Here is a 20578-nt window from a genome sequence, read left to right on the forward strand (position 1 = left end):
TAATGTTCATTATTATTAAACATTTATTAAGTAGGTTGGATAATTTATGTTTGTATTGCTTGCTTTTTCTTTTCATCCCTTCTCAAGCTTCAACCCTAACATCAGAGAGTAGAGAAAGACAGAAGAAAGAAAAGGAGAGGAAGAAATTCCTGAATCCAGTCTCCTTTCCTTTGTTTGCTCTCTGGCCAGGACCTTTAAGGACTTGTGAAAAACCACACTTTCACAACAACGAACATTCATCACCCACTCGATAACCAAATACCTATCGCCCCAAACCTTGGGAGTGAGGACTTAGTGTTCTTTATTTTACATTTGATATGCTTTGTTGGAAGGTGACAAGCAGAGCAGATAAACACAGGGACAGTGGGACATGCGCAGAACAACCTGTGCAACCTAAACAATAGTTACCTTCCTCTATTGTACAAATTCACTACACTACATACACAAATATACAACAAGCGAAACAACCTTCATATAGGACAGCCTAGGTCCCAGCTACCTGCCACCCTTGTGTCTCTAACAGTTTTGTGTCTTCTGGTGTTTCTGAAAAGAGGGACAGTACTGTAGTGTTCTGTAAGCTTTGGTGACAGTTGTCGGTTTTGTAAAAGGACTGCACCCCCCCCCCTGCAGTCTTGTTTCTGGCCTCTCAAGTTCTCTGAAGGGAAGGAGAGGAGTCCACGAGATCCAGGAGCGCCCACTTTCCGAGCCCCAGAGCTCTTGGAAGCAGGGTGGGAGGCTGGGGAGGGTCGAAAAGGCACACAGCGCCTCAGCGTCAATTAAACCATTCCTCAGACATCTGCCACGTGGCACAGAGTACATCCACGCCCACTCTCTGATGAAACCTGAAATTCACTCAACTAGTATATTTCTTCACGCCAAAAGCATTATGAGTGCTTAATAACCGGAGAGAAATCGAGAACAGCGTGTCGAGTCTCACGTCTTTCTTGCAGACAGCAATGAAATGGGTGACTGTAGAGGCGGCTTCTCACTAGCACAACTCTTTGTCTTTCTAGTTCAGACAGCAGCAGCCAGTTCTGTTCTGCACAGTAGGCTACGCGGTTGATCCTGAGCCCTGGGATGCTGGCTGTGCTGGGGGGCTGTGTGGTCCCCTGTGGCTGTGTGGTGGCCGGAGGGGAGCCAGTCTGCAGCTGTCCTGAAACTGGGCGAGCTGCTCTGGACTGGCCAGTGTCTTCAGCAGATTGTTCTCCTGCTCCAGCGGGGAGTTTTTCTCTGTTAGTTCTTTGATCTGCTCCCTCAGCACCTCCACTTCCTCTCTAACTGCGTACATCCAATGGCTTTTCACCAGATCCATAGCTTGCTCTATTTTGGTGTCGATGGCTACCATGCTTGCACCAGAGCTATTGTCAAGTCTCACGGAAGCGTTTTCAGTTCCCAGCAAAGACAAGAAAGAAATTGAGAAATTTCCCAGTTGGTAAACTCCTAGATGCATCTGTGAAAACACAAATTTTTACAAGTAATAGCATATCTGGATTAACACGTGCATGGAATACACAGTGTGCACAGATCTGTTACAGCTGATTCTCTTCTATGTGTGAGAAGGAAAGGCATCAGTCTCTATAAGTCTGTTTGTGCTATATACCGAAGCTGCACTGTGAATCCACCCACGCCATATGCAAGGGTGGCCGGAGAAGCCATGAGGACTTCGTAGCCAATAAGATTTACTGGTTATGAGTAGCTGACATCCTGGCTGGATTCATTCATGTCTTAGCCAGTCTCAGAGCCGTATGCTGTAGAGGGACAAGAATTCATGCTTTGTCTGGTTCTTCTTTTCTTTCTTCTTTTGTGCATGAGGTCTCCCCTGGTCAAATGTAAGGTTTACTAACTTTGAAGGAATTTATAGCTTTTCTTCACTTGTTGAAACAAAGGCAAAGCATCTCCCTGAACTCGACACATTTCCTGCCTTCCACTCTGAGGTTCTCACGTATGTCTGCCGGTCTGTCCAGCAGTCCTTTCTCACTCCAGTGTTTTTCAGCAGCTCTGTTATCTGACTCCAGACCTGAAACCAGACTTCAGACAAGGTAGATTCCAGGAGGGAAGGAAGAACGTGTAGTCCATGCGGAGGAGCCCTGCACTTCTGTGCACACATGTAAGGAGCTTGACGAGTTTGCTAATCATTAAGCAGAAGTCTGGGGAGTGAGTGGGAATGGACTTTGTGGGTGTGGGATATTTGAAAGAACATAAAACTGGGGCAGACTGTGTTTTGGGATGTGGTGCTGCTGCATGGATATTGTAGCTTTCCTGTGGAAGATTTTACATTTAAAAGGTGTCAAGACTATGTTTGAATCATGGCTGAAATATTTATCAAGAGATGGTCTACTGAGAAGGAGTTGAAGATGCCTAATATCCCCTGGCTTGCTGTTGATGGAGGGATTTTAAGGCTCAGAGAAATTGCAATGGTAGAGTGGTTATCTGTGTAAAACCTAATTCTTTGCCATAGGAAGGCTCAGAAGACATGCCCTTCACTGGTCCTATAAGACACAAAATATAAGAAGGGCACCAGCACAGGAAGAGCTTTGTCATTGTCCTTTCCTTTGTGTCAGACCTGAGGGATGGAGATGCTGCTGAACTGGATGAATTAAACGCGGTGGGTTTAGTTGTTAACAGGGGCCAGGTTGCAGTGGACAGTTGCTAAAGGCAGGAAGAGCATAACAACCATAATGGGACGTAGACAAAGCAATGTCCACATTGGACAACCCTCCTCACTAATGTTCATTACAGGCAAAGTGAAGTTCATGGTGGTTTGAATTGTATGGAAGTTTGTTTGGTTTGACAAGCAGTTGTGGTGTTTCTGTGCATGAAATACATAAGAAAATGTTTTAGCCAGAGTTTATTGCTATAAAGAAACATCACAAACACAGGAAACCCTATAAAAGAAAGCATTTAATCAGAGCTTGCTGTCGGTGTTAGAGGTCAGTCTGTTCTCATTATGGTGGGAATCATGGCTTCATGCAGGCAGCTATGGGGCTGGGGACAGAGCTGAGGTTTCTACATATGGATCCACAGGCAGCAGGAAGATAGAAAGAAAGAAAGAAAGAAAGAAAGAAAGAAAGAAAGAAAGAAAGAAAGAAAGAAAGAAACTAAGAATGAAAGAAAGAAATAAAGATAGATATTGGCCTTTTGAGAACCATAGCCTCTTCTCTGAATCATGTCCTCAAACAAGGTCACATTACTCTAACGAGGCAATAGAACCTCATTTTTTTCTCAAGTAGTGCTGTTTCTTGATGATGCAGATTTCAATATATGAATCTATGGGGCCATTCATATTCAGACCCCAGCATCCCACTTCCAGGCCCAATAGGCTTGTAGCAATATCGTAAGGCAAAAGTGCATCCAGCCAACTTCAAAATTCCCCATAGTCTAACAGTCTCTAACAATCTCAACACATTATAAAATGTGAAGTTCTGAGTATCTTCTGAAATTCATGCAATCCCTAAGCTGTAACCCCTGTAAAATCAAAATTAAAAAGCAGATAGACCACATTTATCCCCGATACCCTCGCATAGGACTCACTATTTCAAAACAAACGAAAGGAACCATAGTGAGGGAATACTGACCAGAGGTCAGCTGGGCAAACTCCAAACTCTGCATCTCTGTGTCTGATGTCAAAGCTCTCTCCAGATCTCCAACTCCCGTCAGCTCTGTTGACTGCAACACACTTGTACTGACTGGTTTTGTGTCAACTTGACTCAATATGGAGTTATCACAGAGAAAGGGGACTCAGTTGAGGAAATACCTCCATGAAATCCAGCTGTAAGGCATTTTCTCAACTAGTGATCAAGGGGGGAGGGCCCAGCCCATTGTGGGTGGTGCCATCCCTGGGATGGGAGACCTGGGTTCTATAAGAAAGCAGGCTGAGCAAGCCATGGGAAGCAAGTCAGTAAGTAACATCCCTCCATGGCCTCTGCATCAGTTCCTGCTTCCTGACCTGCTTGAGTTCCAGTCCTGACTTCCTTTGGTGATGAACAGTGATGTGGAAGTGTAAGCTGAACAAACCCTTTCCTTTCCAACTTGCTTCTTGGTCATGATGTTTGTTTAGGAAGAGAAACCCTGAATAACAGAACACTTTTCTCTCTTGGCCTCTTGGTTTCTCTCCTCTTAGCACCTGCCTTTGAGAGGTGTCCATGACTGTGGTGTCCCCAGTATTTGAGGTCTCAGTGAAATCCAGGTTTCACTTTCATAGCTTCACACTGAGGCCTCTCTAGGCCTCCATGCCTTACACCCCACCTCATGTCTGCCCTCAGTGGCAATTCTTAGCCTCAGAGGGAGATTCCATAATCTCTTGCTTGTATTTTTGGCTCTGAAGACTCCAGAACCATGTGGCTGAAGCTGCCAAGTTCTGCTGCTTGCTGAAGTTGCAGCTTTGGCCCTCATTCAAATATGTTTTCAACAGCCTGCTGTTTTTGATAGTTTCCTTCATTGCTTAAAATGCATTTCCTTTCATGAGTTGGAAGCTAAGCAGTTTGTGCTGTTGTCCAGAGGTATGCACTCCCTTTCTGTTGATTATCAGGGATTTTTATTAAATTTTCTCTCCTTGAGCCCTGGACTCAGCTCCATTACATTTTACGGTGCCTCTTTTCCCCTCAAACTGTACATGTTGTGCTTTCCTTGATTAGCTGCTCCTTTTCATTGTAGATCTGCGTAAGAGTGACCAGTAATAACCCCAGGACAGAGTCAGGATGAGGCTGTCTTCAAATCTCCTCTGCCAATACCACACACCCAAAATTCTTCAATTTATTACCCTCTGACAGATTTTTCAGACAGAGGCAAATGCAGCCACAGTTTGCAAAGCATCACAAAATTGTCTGTGTACTAACAGTTATCCCCTCTGACACTACTTCAGCTTGCCCTCCCCCAAGTCTGAATCGTCCTCGGCACAGTCTTGCACGCTCCTACAGCTGCTCCATTATGTCTGCCTGAAAGCACTTAGTTACATTCCAAATCCGACCCGATTTCCACCTACAAGCAGCAGTGTCAGGCCCTGTGACAGCCGTGCCATGCTCCTTGGTACCAAACTTCATCTTAGTCAGTGTCCCACTGCTGTTAGACAAATCATGATCATGGCCACACTATGAAATAAAGCATTTAATTGGAACGTGCTTACACCGTGAGAGGTTTGTTACATTACTGCAATGGTGGGCAGCATGGTGGCACGCGGGCTCACATGGTGCTGGAGAAGTAGGTGAGAGATCTACACCTGGGTCCACAGTCGGGGGGGGGGGGAGACAGAGGGGGGAAGAGGGAGGGAGGAAGGGAGAGAGGAGGCTCTGCAACTCTCTTGCACTTTTTGAGCCTTAATTCCCACCCAGTGACAGACTTTCTCTTGCAAGGCCACATTCCCTAATTGCCCCCAAGTACTTCCACTCCCTGAAGACCAAATATTCTAGTTTATGAGCTTATGGAACTGAATATTGAATATGTTTTCCCTTCCCTTTTTTGTTTTCTTTTTTATGTGTTTCTCTAGTGTGCTTTATCTTGTGCACCTGGCCCTTTAAAGGTACCCAGTCAGCTGGCCCTTTAGAATTCTTAGCGGTTAGAACTGGTTGACACCTGACCTTAAATGCTGTTGCCTCTTGGATTTCTAAGAACAGCATTGTTTATTAAAAAGTCGGCTGAGGATAGAACATTTGTCACAATTTGGAGCCTCTGGTATTGAGAAAAACGAGAGAAGAAAGTGTTTAAGCAGACTGTTGGGGAACTGAGAGAGAAAAGGTTGGGAGAAACATTTGAAGGCTGGAAACTGGGAAGTATGGTTGGGAAAGAAATTAAATTGAGATTCTATCTGTCTATCTGTCTGTCTCTCTATCTATCTCCTTTCTTTTTTCCTTTTGCATCTTAGGAGGTGAAATCAGGAGCACGTAGGGTGAGAAAATAGAGCCAACCAAGTACTAATGACCAGAAATAAAAACAACAAAGTAGGAAAGACCAGCTACAGGTCTCTCTGTGTAGCCCTGGCTGCCCTGGAACTCACTCTGTACACTAGGCTGGTCTTGAACACAGAGATCTGCCTGCCTCTGGGTATGCACAACCAAGGCCTGGCAAAATTCTTAATGAAATCATCACAGAAGCCAGCTGAATTTTTGTTTGATCATGTAAGTGGAAAAATGGTCAACAATGAGATGAAGGCTGCATAATTGCGGTAAAAGAACATCTCGGCCCGTGAATCAGTTTCTAGACTTGAGCAGTTTACAGACCCAGATCCCTGAATGAACAAATAGCCAGGTTCCCCTGAGTAAGTACCTTATAAAATACCTAAAATATTTACTGCTAACCTTTCTCCAGTCCTTTTCTAGTTTGACCTAAAGGATTTCTCCAGGGTATCCATATGCTGTGGGAAAGAAATAATCAGACTTTCCAGGGTCTACTGGATACTGGTGCAAATTAATGGAGATTGTTTGAGATCCTAAGAACAATTATGGCCCTTCCGTTAAAGCAGGCTCTTATGTAGGGCTCGTGATTAATGATGTTTTGGCAGAAGTCTGATTCACATTAGGTCCAGTGAGTTCCTGAACTCATCAGAGGTTCTTTTCCAGTCCCAGAATGTAGAAATGGGACAGATAGAGGTTAGCAGAATTCTCACATTGGTTCTCTGGCCCATGGAGTGAAGATGTAATCAGAACCAGTTTGGACTCTGGTAACACATATGTGCTTCAGAGGGTGGGAAATAAAACCAAACAAATATTCAAGATCCTTCTAAATCAGTGAAATTAAGGAATGCAGAGGTATGGGGCATGCAGAGATGTTCCATCCAAGATGAAGGAAAAGTTACTGACCTGGCTCCTCCTACAAACAAGAATGGAACACGGTGCTTAGTTTACCATGTGACCTGTGCTGTCTGCAGTGAGTTTATCTGATGTATGAAGTCATAACGTAGGACACACACAGCATTAACCAATCATTACATAGAAAAGGTATATATACGGCCTGCGCAGGTCCTATAGGCACAAGGAAGTAACGTGAAGACTTTGCCCAAATGCCTACAGTGTCTACTCCTGTTACAGTGTCATCTGCAGACAAGCATGCACCTACAGCCTCATGAGGTGTGCCTTATATTGGAAGACTAAGAAAGAAGAGACTGGGCCTGTCCTGCTGATGGTCCTGCGTGTCCTGCAGGCAACACCAGAAGAGGACAGCTCGGCATTCCAGCCTCTTCCTTGGACAAACCTGAAAGACTCTTGTGAAGGGAAATCTTCACGGTGGGTGGGAGTTCAGGCCATACATATGTTAATGTATTTGATTAGGAAGGGGAAATGGCTGAACCTATGACTGTTCTCTAATTCAGGACTAGTCAGTGGATTGGCTGGATGGTCAGGGACTTGGAAAGAGCATGATTGTCATCTAGGAAGAGCATGCGCATAGAGCTCTCCAGACGGGGGAGGGGCATGAAGATATTCGAGCTCCACTCATCAAAAGGTGAGGTCGGCTGTGGAGAAGGCCAATAATCAAATAGATAGGTGACCTGTCCTATGGACAGTCAATCTCTTTATCAGCCATCTCTGTCATTATCCAATAGGTACAAGAACAAAGTGGCCATGGTGACAGAGATGGGGGCTATGGTTGGTCTTGATAATATGGATTTTCCCTCACTAAGGCTGACTGACTATAGCTGCTCCTGAAAGCCAGATCTGCCAACAGCAGAGACCAACTGATGCCCAGGTGTGGCACCTTTCCTCGAGGTGACCAGTTAGCAACCTGCTGGTAGGTTGATCACATTGATCCAGATCCTTCATGGGAAGGACAACACTTGGCACTAACTACAGTGGATTCTCATTCTGACCATGGATTTGCTGTTCCTGCGTTTGATGCTACTGCTGAAGCCACCATCAGGGACCTTACACGCCTTGTCCACCATCATGCTATTCCACACAGAGCTCCACGTGGTATTCTGACCGAGGAACTCACTTCACAGCAGGGGAAGTGTAACAGGGGGCACACGGCCACAGAGTCCTCTAGTCTTTCCATGTTCCCACCAACCTCAGGCCCCTGGCTTGACAGAAAGATGGGGTGACTGTCTGAAGACTCAGTTTCAGTGCTAATTGTGTGACAGCAGCCTGGAGGGCTTCGTCAGGTACAGCAGGACATTCTTGCTTCTGACTTGGAGAAGAGCATCCTGAGACACGGGCAGCTTTGACTGAGGTGCCTTCTCTGAAATTGATGTGGAGGATGGAAAGGTGGTGCTGCCACCACGGACAGCTCCTGTGGGACAGCTCCTGTGGGACAGCTCCTGTGGTGTTGTTTCACCAATACTGTAGATCGAGGCAGGAAAGGTGATGCCATTGCCCCTGTGGACAGCGCTTGAGGGGCAGCTCCTGCTGAGACTGGGAAGGTGACGCTGCACTGTGGACAGCTGTTGTGATCCTGCAGGCTGAAGAGATGTCCTGGTGCTGCCATTTTCACAGAAACCACCATTTTGACAGCTTCTATGAGGGCGGCTCTCTGGAGTGGATAAATTTCATCTAAATTGTTGATATTAGGGCTGTGGGGACCTTTGAGGAGCTTTGGACCACTTCTTTCTCATATCTGCACCCAGAGACTGAGAGTGGAGAATGTACCTTCTCTACTTTCATTGTGTCTGATGCGCACTGTGGGAAATGCTGTGCTCAAATTTATCAGCAACCCCATCTCCCATCTGGTGACATGCGTCATTAATTACAATATAAGAGATTTTTGGGTCATTTGTTTGGGCAGTGACAGAAGGTGCCATTACTGAAAATCAGGCATGAATATTTCAGCCCTTTGAACTACAATTTGAGTCAGTGGAGGAAGAGAGAAAGGGCCGCAGAATGAACTGGGGGGAGTTTCTACAGGCAGATTCTAAATTTGGAACCAAGTATGGTAGGCGGCAGAGGCCAGCAGAGACACATGATCTGTTAGTCCGTATTTGACGTAGTTTGTAAAATTTAGGGGTGGACACAACTGAAGGCTAACAGTGGGTGAATAAAATGTTAACTCTCTCTCTCTGTTAAAGATTTCTTTCTTTATTTTATTTATTTGAGTGCACTGTAGCTAGTGCGTCTAGCACACCTGAAAGAGGCATTGGACCTCTTCACAGATGGCTGTGAGCCACCATGTGGTTGCTGGGATTTGAACTCAGGACCTCTGGAAGAGCAGTCAGTGCTTTTCACTGCTGAGCCATGTCTCCAGCCCCCAAAGCTTAACCCTCTTGATCTGCATTGAAGTTCAGCTGCAGCTGGAGTGTGCAGACAAGGAGCCTATTCCTGTGTATCACTGTCTCATTTGTGGGGGGGCACAAATGAAGATCCCAGATGGTGACCCCAGACTCTGAGAGAATATCCCTCCATTTCAGTGGCACCGAGAGAGAAGGTGCAAATTAAGTTTGGAAGGTGTAGGGCTGGAGCCTCAGGGGAGCCTAGTGGAGTGTAGCCAAGGACTTGGTAATGGGAAAAGGAGTGGCTCAGGACAGGGGCCATTGGCAATGAGGCTTTCTCCCTGGGGGTCCCGAGGAAAATATAAGACACCTAAAAGTTCCTGGACCTAGAGGAGCTGTGGGATAGGCAGCTCTGACGGGAGGGTGAGCTAAGGGAAGGTGGGGGGTGTGGAAAATATTTTAAAAAGGGGAGCCTGGGAGAGGGACCCATGTAGGAAGGGCAGGGAGCAAGTCTGGGAGCCGCGGTCATGAAGCATTTTTAAATCTTTAACCGCCTCCGCGGTTCCCACGTTGGAGCTCAGTTCCTTCCCTATCCCAGGCTCAGCGCCAGGATCAGCCCGATAGCTGGGCCAGAAGACGCGGCCGGCACTGAGGCCAGAGCCCGTGGGTCCATCAGAACTTTGTGCTGTCCCATGCAGCCTCTGGTGGCTGGTGCCTGGTGGCTGCCTAGACCATGAGGATCCACTGGAAAGCACCTCTCCCGGGTGGCATCCAAGACAAAAATGAAAAGAATAGGCCATCCTTGAAATCCCTGAAAGCTGATAGTAGACTGGGAAAACTGCTTTGGGGCAAATATTTTAGCTTGACTTGCCTTCTATCACCATTTGTGGAAAACTACAAAAAGATATAAAGGAATTTGGAGGGTGAGTTGAGGAATTTCTCAGCAAATTTATCAGTTACCTGGTTTCCAATAAAAAGGAAGCACCGTGTGCACAAACATTGGGCCGGACTTCTCCTGTACCAAGTCCAGAATCCGCACAGGCTGCGGAAACCACCTGTCCTCATCCCAGCCATGATGGAAGTTCCTTTAAGTCTCCAGACAGTGTTCGAGACCAGGAAAATTGTTAGCTGAAAAAGCTGTCAAGGATCATGATTTTATTCCTGCCAATAGTATATTATCGAATGCCTTATCATGGGGAGTAAAGATTCTTCATATTGATGACAGTCAATACTCCATTGAAAAGAAGAAGAAAGCATCGGGTGCACTCAAGAAATCTAGTACTTCTGGCAGGGATGGGGGGGGAAGCTGGTGCTGGAACACAAAAGGCAAGAACAGGGAGACTCAAGAAGCCTTTTTTAGAGTTCCTGGGGTGGGGGAACCCGAGTAGCCAACGGCCTGTGGAGCAACACACCTAAGGTTTATTGCGACTACTGTGATATGTATCTTACCCACGATTCTCCATCTGTGAGGAAGACACACTGCAGTGGTTGGAAACACAAAGAGAATGTGAAAGACTATTACCAGAAACGGATGGAAGAGCAGGTCCAGGGCCTGACTGATCAAACAACGGCTGCTTTTCAACAAGACCCCTCCAGCTCCATTCTCGGCGCCTCTGCCTGCAGGGGCCATGATTCCACCTCCCCCAAGTCTCCCCCGTCCTCCTCAGCCTGGCATGATGCCTGCACCCCACGTGGGAGGCCCTCCCATGATGCCAATGATGGGCCCTCCTCCTCCTCCTGGGATGATGCCTGTGGGACCAGCTCCTGGGATGAGACCACCCATGGGAGGCCACATGCCCATGATGCCCGGGCCTCCAATGATGAGACCTCCCGCCCGCCCTATGATGGTGCCCACACGGCCTGGCATGACCCGGCCACAGATAAGAGCAGAAGCACTCACTCTTTATCATTTCGTTGTTCTTGCTGTTTCACTAGGAACTCTTGGTGCTGAGCCTGAGGGTTTAGTAGTTGCAGGACAAAGAACTTCCTTCCTAACAGAATGCTCCTGGAGAGAAGTGACAAAAAAGTGCAGTTTTTACTTACACTGTGAACTGTGAAAATAAAATCCTCAGCTCTTTTGAATATAAAAAAAAAGAAGTCTTTTTTAAAGGTTGAAGGTGTGAATCGGTCTTACAGGCCATTTCACCTTCAGCTCCCAGTACACCTTGTATAAACTATTTCCTTCAAAGCCTTGCAGTCCGTTTGATATAGAGAAGTCATCCAGCATTCAGAAACAAGCTCAGCCTAAACTCACAATCCTTACGGATGGCGATACGTGTGTAACCCCACTTCAACTCCAGCTGAAGGAAAAGAGACAAAAAGGGTAATGTGAATGTGGTTTACAGAAATATGAAGATCTTGAAACTCACCTTCTGAGTGAGAAACACAGGAGCTTTGTGCGGAGTAACCGGTATCAAGTTGTTGATGATATTGTATCAAAGTTAGCTTTTAATTTTGTAGCGTATGAAAGACACAGGCCTAAAGAGAAAAGAATAAGATACAGTGTTGGGTCCCTTTCTTCTGCTTCTGCAAATGTCCTGAAAAACACTGAACCAGAGGAGAAGCTACTATGGGAGCCCAGTTTCCAGAAGGATGTGGGAGAAAACAATGGGCAGCTGCTCCAGCAGAATTTTCAGTGTGAAGAAACCCAGAAAACTGAAGAGAAGCTTGTGTTTGCTTCAGAACCCACAACCTATTCTTCAACTGGACAGAAAGGGTGTGATGGGGAACCACGGAGCATGGTAAATGAAGTGACAGAGAGCAGGAGTGAGCACAGCCACCCCTGTGTGACAACCCACAGGAAGGAATGCGCAGTGGGTGTCAACGTCAAGTAACCATAGGTAGAAATGATGTAGAACAGAGGGCAGGTGCCATGTCAAGGGAGCCACAGCTGTGCAGACAAGTTTCCCATCTCAGTACAGAAAGAAATCTACCCCAACCAAAATTAACCACAGACATTGCACAGTTTTCAGCGAAAGATCTACAAGCAGAGGACCTTCATGTTGTGATTGGTCATGATTCTGACCCAGTGACATTACACACACCGAAAGAACACCTAATAACGAAGGCAAGAACTCCACCTTTTCATCCTCAGGAAACTCGTGAGTATGGCACTGAGAAAAGAGAGAATTTGCCTCGTGGTAAGATCCGGCGAAAAGTGAGACTGTTATTAGGTAAAAAGAAAGCAGATGTTGAATGGGGCGCTGATCTGGATGAAGAGAGCGGAGTGTCTTCCTGCACACAAAGACAGAATGTGGGGGTCACCGGTTCAGTCTCTCGTGGGACTTTTTCAGACAAGCGGGAGAAATCAGAATTTTGGGTTTTACAAGCTACACTGAAAACAGTGGAATATGTGGTGTTTAGATATTTGGAAGGAAGATAATTCAAGTAGCCTTCTGTCAACAATTTTTTCTTCCCCTTCAACTTCTGCATTTGTTGGATTTTAGTATTTAATGTTCTTTTCAGAAGTGAGTGCTTTCCTGAAGTTTTTATAAATACATATATAATTAGGAATTGTGGGGGGTTTGTTTTTGTCAACTTTGTTTATGAAACTGTCTGTAAATGTTAATTAAAATGATGTTTGTAATTTTTTACAGGATTGAGTAGCTGTTACAAATTATACAATAAACACTTGTTACTTATTTTATTAAAAATAAAGAAAGTTCAGGTTTACTGGTTTACCGGCAGCACTTTATGGTCTCTCTCTGACCTGGTGCACGAATGTCCTACTCTGTGCTGCCGACTCTGGCTTCCTCTGGAGACTGGTTCCCAGGGGCACTGCTCTGTGTTCCCGCCCCGCCCCCGCCGCTTCTAACCCGGTTGGTCCATGAGCTGCAGAGCCTCCACCCGCTCCAATGTGGCACCTCAATGTGCTGTTCCCTGTGTGAGTTCCGGCTCCTGTGGACCATGTACAACTTATGTTACGTTAATTCACGTCAGCAGAGGCCTCTCCCCTCAGGCATCTCTCTCCAGGCAGAGGGCCAGCCACGAACTCAACCTACACTCCAACCAGCCCGACAAATTCAAAGCTCTAGAAACTTGTAATTTAACAATGGCTTTATCTCAGATTTTCTCAGTAAATTTTACACTCCACAAAGCATCCACATCCAGAGCCAAATGATAATTTTCCCATGTAGACAAGACAAATCATCCTATACAAATCCATCCCATAAAATATTCATTACAACCTGTGCCTGTGCAGAGACATGCAGCAGGGTGTCTTCCTCTCCCTCTTCTTGCCTCCTTCTTCTCTCCCTTCTCTATTCCTCATTCTAAAACTTTGCTCCTGCCTACCCTTCTGCCTTGTACAGTGACAGCCTTGTGCCTGCCCCCGTTTAATTTCAACCACAGGGAGCAATGGCCCAGGAGACCTAAGGGAACTGCAGAACAGCAGCTCCAATGGTAGAAGAATGGGCTCAGGTAAAGAGGGCCAGCCGTAGACTAAAGCCCGTGGCTAGAGGTGTCTCCACCTCTAAGAGTACCGGAGGGATGCTGGACACTCAACAGGCACTTCCTCAGAGACAGTGAAACCTTTACACTGACCAGAAGATGTAGGCTTTGACTTTTCAAAACTTACTTTTAATAAGGGTTCTTAAATGCTTTAACCTTCCTTCTGGGCCACTACCAAGCAGAGGAAGTGGGAAAGAACATTTACTAGGATATGGGGGAAGTGGACCTGTTTAGAAACATTCTTTGGAACAATTTCAATCTGCATTGTTCAGTTCACAGGAATCAGCAGCAGCTCAATCCATCACAAACACCTCCCAAAGTCTTGGTGTTTAGGAGTCATTCCTTGGGCTGATTTCAGTCTCCAGTTGCCAGGACAGCAGCAGTGCAGTTTGGTGTTTTCAGGACAGCATCAGGATCAGCAGAGGTGGCACACAACTCAGCAGACACAGGCAGACTTCGCTGAGTCAGCACCAGCCAGTGGGACTGACCAGGACCAGCAGGGACGCCATTAGACTTGCTGCTGGACTCTCTCAATGAGAGGGAAGATCAGGGAAGACAAATACTCGACACCAGGTAAGCATTGCACAGCTAGTTATGCAAGCCGCCATCAGTGTCACTGTGTCCTGTTACACTCCCTCCAAGAATCCCGTGTCCTCCAACAGCTCAGACCTCGTGCCTCTGTCTCATGAAAACCCCATGTGAGTCTGTGTCAGGTGACATATCCAGAAACTTCCACCTTTCTCTGCCAATTTTCCCAATCCACAGAAGTGACAAGAAGCCTCCAGACACCACCATTTCTATCTATGAAGTCACGGCAAAAGAGCAGTAAGGAATGACCAGGTGCCAATACCTGTGTCTTCCACCATCTGTTGGGTCACATTTATATTCCTTCTTAATTAACATCTTGGTCCTTTCACATGCTTGTTTTACCCAAACATCCTCTCACCTGTGCCCCAGCAGAACCTCATTTGACATAACCAACTTCCCAAAGGAAGAGGATGTTTCTTATTCACAAAGAGGAATCTTACCTAATTGATACTGGCACATGGGGTGTCAAGCAATCAGGGAGCCAGGAGGTAATACTTTTGCAGGCAAACTGGAGATGGGGATAGGGTCCTACTGGGGTTCAGACCCATGACTAGGAAGAGCACAGTCACCAGAAGAGCCTGTTCTAGTCACTGAACCAAAATGTAAGTGTTTCTGCTCAGATGGAGAATGTCCCAGGAGTCAGAAGCCCAGGATCACACAGCTCTGAGGGAGAAGGTATCCCAGTGGAAGGGCACCAGAGACACAGGACTTCAGGAACTACATAGCCCTGAGGGGAAGCCTCCATGGGTGAGGGTGGGAAGTTTTTCCCAGCTGGCACCAGCCTTTCTGAGGTGACATGAAGTTGAAACTTCAGGTTTCTTCAGAAAGTCAGTTCTGTTGAATGGTTGTTTTGCTGGGGCAACCATGTGAAGGAATGTTTTCCTGGAGCAGACACAGTGAAAGGATGTTTTGCTAAAGCAAGCCAGTGAAAGGACCCGAGATGAAGGATTATTTGATAAGGACACACAGGTATTGCTTCACCTTACATTGTTTTGTGGAACCCTGTTTGTTGGCCCTCCATAGAGAGACAAGCACCGTGAACTACATGTGTGCTGGTGGCTCCTTGCTGCCTCTGTGGACTCAGGCTGAATGGCAGAGTGACATCAATCTGTGGATGATACAGACTTGTGTGGTGTCGCGCGCCCTACTTCCCGCCGGCAGGAAAAAGCTTGCAACAACGGGATTCTTCCTTGAACAACCTTTATTGTACAGCACTCTGAGCAGGGGACTCCCCTGTGGGAGAGAAATGCACTGCTTATATATGCCTAAGAGACTTGTGTTGCTACCTGATTGGTGCATCCTCCAGTAGCTCATTAGCGTGCCCTTAGAGTGGGCTATGACATATGTGGTATAATGTGAGCACTGAGGGGAAAAGGCTATGTTGGCTGAATATAGGGGGGAAGCTGGCGCCATCTATTGGCACCAACGGCTCCCTACAGTGTGGACTTTATCTAAGACAGACTCACATGCTGAGGCAGGACACGTGGTGAGGCAGGACCCATGGAGGACCTGTGATGTTTGCAGGAGTATAAATAGGACCCAGTGGACAGAGACAGGAGGCTGGGCTTGCTTGCATAGCTTGCTTTGCAATGCTTCTTGGTCTCCTGTCTTCAGTGATCTTCACTTCCATGAGAGAGGCATGGCAAAGAACCTCTAGTGTGTCTGCTGGGCCTAATCCCTCTGCTGACTCATGCCAATTCAGCTGACCTGTTCCTGCTCCTGTCCCAACACCGAACCTGGAGTGCAGGTGTATCCACAGAGTCATCGGGAGCCAAGCAATCTGCTGCTGCTGACCTGTGAACAGAACTGCTGAGTTCCTGACAACACAGATGGGATTTGGCTCCATAGTACAATCCTAAACAGATCCACTTCCCCCACATTCTAATAACCTTTCTTCTCTATTACCTCTTGTGGGTAGTGAGCTAGTAGGGAGGTTAAAGCATTTAGGAACCTGTATTAAAAGTAGGGCTGAGAAAATACAACACTACAGCGCCATCTCTGTGGAGCTGCTGTGGGGGGCTGCGGAGGAGGTGCTGTCACTGTGGCCATCACCTGAGGGACAGCTCCTGGGGTGGTATTTTACCAAGTCTACAGGCTAAGTCATGAAAGGTGTGACCATTGTGGATAGTTCCTCATGACAGCAGTAGCTGAGGTAGGAAAGGTGGTGCCCAACCATGGACAGCTCCTGTGATGGCTGCAGGCTGAGGAGATGTCAGGTCTCTGCCATTTTGTCAGCTTCTGTGCTGGTATCTCAGTGTAGGCTGGGGCAGGGAGGAGAGACTGGATGTAGCCTTGATGATCAGCAGCTCACAGATTGGGGACCACAGAGCTGATGACTGTTTGGACATAAAGCACACATTGTATAAGTGGTGCCCAGTGTAAGGCACTGCAGTATGGGAGATTTGATTTCTAGTACCATTGAGCAAAAGGCAATAAAGGAGGGATGGATACTTTGTTTCCAAAACCATCAGTGTGTTTTCTGAGGTTGTTTTTGGGAAGTACCCTGTGTTATTTTCACCAGCAGGCTTTTTTCCTTTTCTTCATTTTATGTTATTTTGTTTATAAAAGGTTGAAAGCATGCTAGGTTTTCCTATTCACAGATTGAATGTTGGTGGGGTCTGGTGGTTTGGTTTTGGATTTGCACAGAGATTGGTAGAATTTTTTTGTCTGTCCCTCACCTCCCTTGCATCGGGTCCCTGAGTGAAAAATCTTTCCTGGCCACAGGTGGCTTTTGCTGAGGTGCCATCTTTGTGGAGCTTCTGGGAGAGGATGGAGAGGAGCTGACCCACCATGTCCTGCTCCTGAGGGGCAGCTCCTGCTTAGGGGAACGGAGATGAGCCACCATGGACAACGACTGTGATGGCTTCAGGCTGATTGATGCCGTGGTGCAGCCATTTTCTCAGGGGCTACCAATTGTGACAGTGTCTGTGGAAGCATCTTAAAGCTGGGGCTGAAGGAGGGACCTGCAGCTCCTCTGAAGGTTCTGCAGTGCGCTGCTTAGAAAATACAGGTTACAGTTTGGAGCTGTTGGTACTGGGAACACTGGGAGAAGGGAGTGTTTAGGAAGACTGTTGGGGACTGAGGGAGGAATGGTGGGGAGAAATGTTTGAAGACACTGGGCTGAAAACTGGGAGTACGGATGGCAGTCAGTTAAGAGAACTGGTTACTGTTGTAAACACACACACACACACACACACACACACACTCTAAAACTGTGTCCTAAGTGGGCATTGCAGAATGGGAGCTTTCATTTCCAGTACCGAACAAAAGGCAGGAAAAAGAGGGATGGATACTTTGTTCCAAAAAGCAAAGTGTTTACTGAGGCTTTTCTTGGGCCACGCCCCACCTGAGTTTCAGCTGCAGTTTTTTTTTCTACTTTCCCTCTCCTGTTGACTACTTTGTTTATACGAGGGACCGCATACTTGACTAAGCAACTGGAATGAATACAGGAAGCCTGTGACTCTGAATCTAACAACATCAACAAAAGAAAAACTAAAGCTCCGATGTGGGGGCTGTGCCAGGGATGCCAGGTTCCTCAGTGTGGCCCTTCTTCAGTGTGACCTGGGCAGTTTCCGGGGCACGTGAAGCTGGCCAGCAGTTCCTGTACTCTGCAGTCTTCAGTCTGGAGGGACATTGGACTCAGTCCAGTCTGTCCTTAAGACCCCAGGGACCTGCGATACCGCTGAAGGCCACCAGGGGGCAGCAGGACACAGGAGAAGGAGCCGGTCTGGTACAGGATCACCTAAGGGGCTGTGAGCTTTGAATGCTGGGGAAGGCAGGGAGTTTCTCCTATGCCCTCTTCATGCCTAAGCAGCCAAGGATTTTCCCTTCAGCCCCATATCCTCTGTTCTGTGGTTTTCACGGGTCCTTCTGATCTTCGGGCTGAAACACAACTTTTGAGTGAGATTGTAGGCTTTTCCCCAATTGTTGCTCTACCACACACTGCAGTCAATTGACATAGACACACACTGACACACACAGAGACACATCACACAACACCACACGTGTGATCCCGGCCCCTGGCATGCTGAGGTGAGGCAGGAGGATTAAGAATTCAGATCAGGACTGGAGAGATGACTCAGAGGTGGAGAGCACTAACTGTACTTCCTTAGGTTCTGAGTTGAATTCTCAGAAATCAAGCTGTGGCTCACCAACATTTGTAAAGACATAGGACGCCCTCTTCTGGCAGACAAACATATGCAGGCAGAACATTGTAGATAATAAATTTAAAAAAAAGAATTCAAGGTCAACATGAGCTACAACAAGACACAACAACACAAACAGCACAAATGAACACACACTCTACATAGAGCAGTAGCATTAGAGCCACTCTTTGGGGACTTGTGTCGATTTTTCCTTCTGTTGCCAAATCCCTAAGACCAGTGTGTACATCAAGTGCAGAGAATCCCAGAGTCCTGCACTAGGGTTTGGGGGTGATCCTACTGCTGTAATGACCCCAATATTGTTCAGGAATCTCTTTGTGTATAGAAATCTTATTTACCTCCATTTCTTTTAAATTCTTTTAAAAAATTATGTATGTGGGTATTTTGTCTCTACATGTCTGTACTCCACGTGCATGGAGTGCCACAGACGGCCAGAAGAGGGCGCCCTATCCCCTCTGAGATGGAGTTAAACGTGGGTGAGAGCAGGGAACTGAACACAGGTCCTCTGGGACAGCAGTAAGCATTCTTTACCTCTGAACAATTTCTCCAGTGCCATATTTTACTCAGAATTGACATCATTTTTATTTTCATGCTTTGGCTCTCTGTGATTCCTTTTTCTATAGCATTTGGCCTCATTTAGGCCTGAGCTTCCTAACTACCCTGCAGAGGTTTGGGTGGGAGAAGCCATGGATTCCTTAGGGTCACAGAGTCCAAAGAATGAGCTTCCCATCTGTTCCCTCAGTGCTCAGTCTATCCAAACATCGGATGTCCTCCAGCACCAATGCAGCACTGGTCACATAACCCACACAGAGAACAGTCCTGATGCCCTGTGTGGGTTTATATTTGCCCAAAAGTTCTTTAATCAATTTACTTAAATGTTTTAATCTTACTTCTATCCCACCAACCACCAGAGGTAGTAGAAAGAAAGGGTTAATACAACAAAGGAAGATGTGGACCTCTATAGAAATAGTCCTTTGGGGAGATTTCTGTGTTGTCAGAATTTCAGCAATTGAGTTCACACAATTGTGAGCAATGGCCTTTCAGTCCAGAAGACACTCTGAGGCTCTACCAATCGGCCTTAGTCTGCAGGAGCAAGAAGAAGCTGCTGGAACACCACCAGAATTCTTTGGTTCTTTTCTCTCCTCAAAGTCAGAACAAATGATCAGCAAAGAAGACACGGTTGACCAATGTCTGGGCATCACCAGTGAAGACCAGCCTTGGCAAAGCCCAAGGAAGAGCAGCAAAGAAGGCAAGGTGAACCAATGCCACACATCATCATCAGCGGTCTGCTGGGTTATATTTATACCTTTTCCAAATATGATGTGTTCTCTCAAGAGGGACATCTCTCAAACTCTAGCAAAACATCACATGCCCCCTTTCCAGGCAGATTCCAGAAAAATCTATGTTTCTCCTAAAGCAAAAACATCCTCTCATAAAACAGCTTCTAGAAAAGCATCACACGACCCAACTGAGTCTGCAAAAAATTCAGAAATATCTACTTCAGGCCTGATTGTCCAAAATTAGGTGCTCAGACCAGCTGGCTCAATTACTAAAGCTCTTCTTGTAGTCCATCCATGTCTGTCTCTAACAGGTAGTCTCTAATTCCATCTCTAGACAAAAGCTTTAGTGCTGGCCTTTGAAATAAGAGAATACCATTGTCTACTGACGGGATTTCAACATTGGAAATGTGGCTCGGTGACTAGAATTCCCACCTTGTCCACCACAGGCCCTGGGTTCGAATTCTCAACACCTCCATAATCAGGACGGTGGCACACAGGCCAGGAAGGTGAGGTGACTCCTCATGGAGAGAGAGAACTGGATCCCCAATGTTGTCTTCTGACTCCCTCTGCCCCAACACACACTCCGCAGCTGGGGAGTACCCTCCTTCACACACTGTACACATACAGTGATAGTTTAAATATGTAACATGTAAAATAATTTAAAATCCTGTGATTATCCTTGCACAGGTTGCCCTTCAATCCTTCTGGAAGCTTCTCATCACAATGTATGTTTTGGAGACAGGAAAATTTGCCCTCTGGAAAGTCTGAAGGCAAATTGGACACAAGTTACACATATGTGTTTCTGTGTCCTTCAACATAAAGCCATGATGGTTTGTTTTTATTTTTATTGCACTGATTTAATAGTTATGTGTAGGGATGTGTGTGATGCCGTGTGAGGCTCAGAGGAGAACTTACAGGAGTCAGGTCTCTCCATTCACCATGTGGCTTCCGTGAATCAAACTCAGGGAGCC

At 46.5% G+C, this 20578-nt stretch overlaps 2 pseudogenes across 2 annotated transcripts; one reads left to right on the plus strand and one right to left on the minus strand.

Annotated features, from left to right (window-relative positions):
- Positions 1-1051: 1051 nt before the first annotated feature.
- On the minus strand, positions 1052-1312 carry LOC308437060 (TSC22 domain family protein 1-like; annotated as a pseudogene). Its single transcript has one exon. The product of its transcript is annotated as a TSC22 domain family protein 1-like (transcript).
- An 8548-nt stretch (positions 1313-9860) lies between these two features.
- Positions 9861-14405, plus strand: LOC308436743 (protein DBF4 homolog A-like; annotated as a pseudogene). The gene is made up of 3 exons: positions 9861-10497; positions 10532-11000; positions 14342-14405. The product of its transcript is annotated as a protein DBF4 homolog A-like (transcript).
- The last annotated feature ends 6173 nt before the right edge of the window (positions 14406-20578 follow it).

Source organism: Micromys minutus (assembly GCF_963924665.1).
Source record: "Micromys minutus genome assembly, chromosome: 25".
Lineage (NCBI taxonomy): Eukaryota > Metazoa > Chordata > Mammalia > Rodentia > Muridae > Micromys > Micromys minutus.